Raw genomic sequence first — 5,964 nt, forward strand, 5'->3', positions numbered from 1 at the left:
CAAATGGGACTACATCAAACTAAAAAGCTTCTGCACAGCAAAGGAAACCATGAACAAAATGTAAAGACAACCTAACAATTGGGAGAAGATATTTGCAAACCATATGTTAGATAAGGGGTTAATATCCCAAACATACAAGGGACCCATGCACTTCGACAACAAAAAAACCAACAACCCAATTAAAAAACTGGCAAAAGATCTGAACAGAGATTTCTCCAAAGAAGATATACGGATGGCCAACAGGCAGATGAAAAGATGTTCAACATCATTAGCTATCAAGGAAGTGCAAATCAAAACTACAATGAGGTATCACCTCACTCCGGTCAGAATGGCTATTATTAACAAGACAGGAAACAACAAATGTTGGAGAGGATGTGGAGAGAAACACATCCTCGTACACTGCTGGTGGGAGTGCAAACTGGTGCAGCCACTGTGGAAAGCAGTATGGAGTATCCTGCAAAAATTAAGAATACATCTACCATATGATCCAACTCTCCCACTGCTGGGTATTTATCCAAAGAACTTGAAAGCACAACGGCATAAAGATACATGCACTCCTATGTTTATTGCAGCATTATACACAATAGCCAAGACATAGAAGCAACCTAGGTCCATCAAGGGACAAATGGATAAAGAAGATGTGGTATGCATACGCAATGGAATACTACTCAGCCATAAGAAATGATGAAATCCAGCCATTTGTGACAACATGGATCGTCCTTGAGGGCATTACGCTGAGTGAAATTAGTCAGAGGGAGAAAGTCAAATACCGTCTGATCTCACTCAGAAGATAAAACAATGACAAACAAATACCTAGCAACAGAGATCGGATTAGTGGTTACCAGAGGGCAATCGGGGCTGGAGCAGGGCAAAAGGGGTGATTAGGTTCACATGTGAGGGGATGGACTATAATTCATTTTTGTGTGTTGAACATGATGCAATCTACACAGAATTTGAAATACAGCATGATGTACATCTGAAAGCTATATAATGTTATAATCCAATGTTACCGCAACTAAAATGATAAAAAATAAAAACATAAATTGAAAATTTTTTTTTGAATAATGAAAATTTGCTACCACAACAATACAGTAATGATTCATAGAGGCAACATATTAAGAGGATACCAAAAGTGCAAATGGACTATTTACTACATATACATTTTTTTAAATCCCAGACTGTGCTTTACGACCTGCCTTTGCCTGGAGGAGTCACGCCTTGCATGCTGATAACAATTCTGGGCACAGTGAAGCCTAATGCAAACAGGTGAACAGCAAGATTAGCAAGTCTGACGTATTTGTTGATTGGATTAGAATTTTTAAAACTACACATTTAGAATCTTGGCTATACCACAGTACGGGATTATCCCATAAATCAATATGTATTCCCAATAGGGGGACAACGTTTCCCTCACTGAATCTTAAACCAGAAGAATCAAGAATAAAACAGAGTCCTACTCTCTGAGGACAAAGAGGAAGAGCAGGAAACCCATTCTGTTGGTAATTCCTGGCAGTGAAAGTCTCAGAGGTCAAGGAAACGTGAAGCTTTTGTAATGTGATGCCTGGCCGTCCCTCCACCTCTGAGCCATACATTGTCTAAAAAATCAAGCATGCACTTTATGTCTACATGCCCGTCAAAAACAAGGTGTGAAAACAAAAAGACCCCACTGGACATTGTTCTGAGTTGGTCTGAGCACTTGAAAGTGATGCCACTCTGTCCTGATGTGCGTGCAAATCTCCCCGCAGTTGTGCAGGTCACAGTGCAGTCTCGGACCTTGCACGCTCGGCTGCCATTTCCATCTTCATAGTGGGGGCAACAGCAGGGTCACAGATTCCTATGGTGTCAGCCTGGTCTACAGATGACAAGTGGCAGGATGGAGAACCCCAGTTTTTCTGAGCAGACTCTATATACTTAGAAGATTTGAACAGATTCCTCAAGTTACAAGACTTCCTCAAAATAAATCAACCTTTGCCACTGGAACTGGTTTGACTGAGGTGAGCTAGGATGGGGTAAGATTGGAGCTAACAGGTAAATCCGTGCTGATCCATGGCTGCCCTGGGATGGCTGGTCCTGGTTATCACCACTGGTTATACCTACGTGTAGAACAAGAAGGCTAAGGATATCCTGAAGCTGTCCAGTACGCCCATCCCTGAGGTCAGTGGTACCAATAAAGCTACTGCAGCCATTAATTCATCTGTGTTTCTGGGTCTTATGGACAGTACACAAAAGGTACAAATTCAAGCTATGCCCACAGGTTTATTCAATAATCTGCAAACAGACTCCATGAGTCTGTCACCTTGTTCCTGGTGAATCAAAGGGAGCCACCTCCTCTGTAAGCAGGAGATAGACTCAGCTCTGATATGATCATTTTACATCCAAATGGCCCACTCACTCCAACCTCCAGCCAGCTTCCTCTGGTTCCGCATGAAGGTCACCACCCTAAGCCAACTGCTACTTCCACACAGCCTGTACAGCTTCTGATGGCACAGTTCTTCCCTGCACAATAAAGCTCGCCTCACAGCAAAGTACAAAACATATATACCCTCTGCCTATGTCCTCGTCCATCTTTCCTCCCAACATAAGGTAGGACCCAGCACACCTTACCCTGTGCACACAGCACTCATGATTTGTTAATATCTGCTCTCCTACCTGTACGACCCCTCTCATGCAGGACCACACTGATATACATATCTTTGCTTTATTTAGGGTTATTGCACTGGAAACATTAGCTCCAGTAACACTATAGATGCAGACAGACACTGCGGCCGGTCAAAACTAATTTTGGTTGAAGTGGTTAAGGTGGTCTAAACTGAAAAAGCTATTGCTTGGTCCTGCAAATTCTATGTGAGGAATTACATGAAAAAAAGAACGCTGAAGGTGGTAGTGATGACAGTATCTTGCTTTTCACTGCAGAGGAAATATAGGCATTGGATACTCAGTCAAATACAAATTCTATTGTCATTTGGCTCTCTTCGTCCTTTCCCTGTGAATTTAATCATTGGAAGATACAGTGTGCTGTATGTGTCCATTACTGGGTGAATCAAAATATACAGAGAATCATTGCTAAAAGGTCTAGAGTGCAGATGTTGCTTTAAAACCAGAGCACCTGCTGATTCTGATGTCAGTGCTCTATGGGGTTCGCTGAGACACTGAGGGAAAGAGTTAGTGCTTCGACAGCCAGGACTTGTGTTTGCCTTGACATCCAAGTGCAGGAACTGGGGTCAAAAAGCCAAGCAGCACTTTTGTTAGTTCCACTTGACATCATGGAATGTTTATCACATTTATTGTCACGACTTTACAACTTAGCGATGGAATACTGAACTTTAACGGTGTTGTCTAGCTCTTGCTGTGTCAGGACTCGGCTTTTGGTTAACTATTACGAAGCCAAGTATTTGAAAGCTCTTATTTGTGTGACTGGTTTGCTGTTAATAGGTATTAAAAGCAGGCTGGCAGGACAGGAAGGAGGTAACGGTTATTCTCTGCAAAGTAAAGCATAAAATGCCCTCAAAGTGGCCCTAAACCTCTGTGAGAAAACCTTGAAGAGCTTTCATGGGTAGAGGCGGTAAAGAGGGAACGACAGTGACTAGAATGACGTGACCAAGACAACGAGGCAAAAAACTCAGCACGATGTCTTGCTTCCTGTCAGACGCTCCTGTGTTACATCCAGTCCTTGGCCCAGTGTACCGTCCAGTGTGTTTTCTGTTTAGAAAATCATCCTGTATTTATACAAGGATTTGCTCTTTAGAAAATTGCATGTTCTTCACTTGATACAAATGCACAGCTTGAATCATTTTACTAACTCTGGTTTTTGGTTTACAACAGGCTTGCTTGAGATTTCAAGAGAGGGCATGATGTCGCCTTCCACTTTAACCCACGCTTCAGTGAGAACAACAGGAGAGCCATTGTTTGCATTACAAAGCTCGATAATATCTGGGGAAAGGAAGAAAGACAGGCAGATTTCCCCTTTGAAAGTGGTAAACCAAAGTAAGTTATTGCTACTATGAGATATTGAAAATGTCTGTTGCTCATGGGACTCGCTCTAAACCACAATGCCCTTGAAATGAATTTTCATCAGCTCTCCTGAGACACCTAACTAGGACATCTCCTCCCCATCCCAGGGGACCAGGCACTGCAGGCTGGAACAGGGCAGGAGCGGCTGTCGTGCTTGCGGCCACCACTCTGAGTTTAAGCTCTTCTGGAAATGAGAAAAATATCATCCTTAATAAAAAAAGGCAGAAAGTCTTTACGGTGCAGTTGGACTGAGACTCGCTTCCTTGAATCAACACAGTTGGCACGGCAATCAAAACTAAAATCTTTTTTTAATTCTAAAATGAATACATGCCTGTTTTATGAAAAATATATATATATATTTTTAAAGTGGCTAAAAAGTCCTCCATCCTTCAGCCCTTCTACCATCCTCACAAAAGCTGCAGCTTGGTGAACATCTTTCCAGCATTGTCTACGACATACAACACACTTTCTGTGTTTAAGTGCTGATTCAATAAGTATTTCCTAGGTCCTCCCTGTTGGGCCGTGGCTGGCTGTAGAGTGGGCAACAAACAGCTCGACTGTAAGCTCCTCGAGGGCAGGGAGAGGAGGGACCCTATTCTACATCTGGTGGACATCTTTTCCTCTTGAACATTGTTACCCAGTGGTATGTCATTGTTTATGTGTGTGATAATTCAACCAGTACTCTATTGATGAAAATTCGGAATATGGAAAGTTCCAAACAAATAAAACCTGGGAAGGTTAATTTATTTATTTTACTGAAATACTGTAATAACTATCCTTATAAATCTTTGCTTCCTAGAAGAACAATTTTATTCAAAGAATAGACATGTTTAAAATTTAGAGAAGATATTGCCAAAGTGCCCCTTCTGAAGGATGTGAGGGTTAACAGAGACACGAGCTCCTGGAAGAGTGTGTTTTCCCTGCTCTTGCCAAAACTGGTTATTACAGAGCTTCGTAACATTTGCCACTCTATTAGGGGTGTCCTACTTTCGTGTTTATTTTTTACTTTTATGTGTTTTAGACCATAAAAACTTTAAGTTTTAATGTAAACTTTATGTTTTTATTAATGTTTTCCTTTATGGCTTCAACTATATATTTTTTCTAACAATTTTATCATTTTGTTTTGTGTAAATCTTTAAATAATCTAGAGTTCATTTTTGCTGTAAAGTTACTCTTTCTGCACTTTAATCAGTTCCACAAATGATCTTAAAGATGGAACATCGGGCATCCTGAGCTCAGGCAGACTGGTTTTGAAATTAGTGGGCATTTCTAACAGTTCTGCGTATGTGCCATTTCAGATACAAGTGCTGGTTGAAGCTCACCACTTCAAGGTTGCAGTCAGAGATGCTCACTTATTGCAGTACAATCATCAGAAGAGAAATCTCAGAGAAGTCAGCAAACTGAATTTCTGGTGACATAAATGTCACCAGTGCTTCGCACACTATGATATAATCTTAAAGGGGCAGATGCTTTTTAAAAAAATGAAATTGAATGTAAACTTTGCACATTTAAAGGGTTTATGTACACTATGAGTGAAGTTTTACCTCTATTCATCAATGTTCTACTTGTAAATCATCCATTTAATAAATACTGTAAGAGTTACCTATCTTCATATGTCATTTAATCATATGTGCATTTATTTTCAATAATGCACAATGGAAAAAGAAATATGTAGCAATATTAATACTGTGTTGGAGTCTCCCAAAGCTTTCTATACTTCCTAAAATATTTTTTAAGACAAGAAATAGAAGTAAATACTATCCTCAAATTAACCTCTCTCTTCCTGGGTTTCATAAAAACCAGGAGATGCCACAAGGAAATCATTCTCCCATTTTCTTACTTCAGGAAATAAAATATATTCAGGAAATGAGAAAAGCAGAAAGAGTTTACCCATAGATGACCCTTGACCCATAGGCAATTACTGTTAGCATTCTATTTCTTTTGACTCCTTTT

The 5,964-nt window shown here is 40.4% G+C and overlaps 1 long non-coding RNA gene across 1 annotated transcript; it reads left to right on the forward strand.

The window, feature by feature from the left end:
- Positions 1-3,740: 3,740 nt before the first annotated feature.
- On the forward strand, positions 3,741-5,613 carry LOC138919993 (uncharacterized). Its single transcript, XR_011430578.1, has 2 exons — positions 3,741-3,984; positions 5,310-5,613. It is a non-coding gene; the product is annotated as an uncharacterized lncRNA (long non-coding RNA).
- Positions 5,614-5,964: the final 351 nt, after the last annotated feature.

This window comes from Equus caballus, chromosome 22, assembly GCF_041296265.1.
Source record: "Equus caballus isolate H_3958 breed thoroughbred chromosome 22, TB-T2T, whole genome shotgun sequence".
NCBI lineage: Eukaryota > Metazoa > Chordata > Mammalia > Perissodactyla > Equidae > Equus > Equus caballus.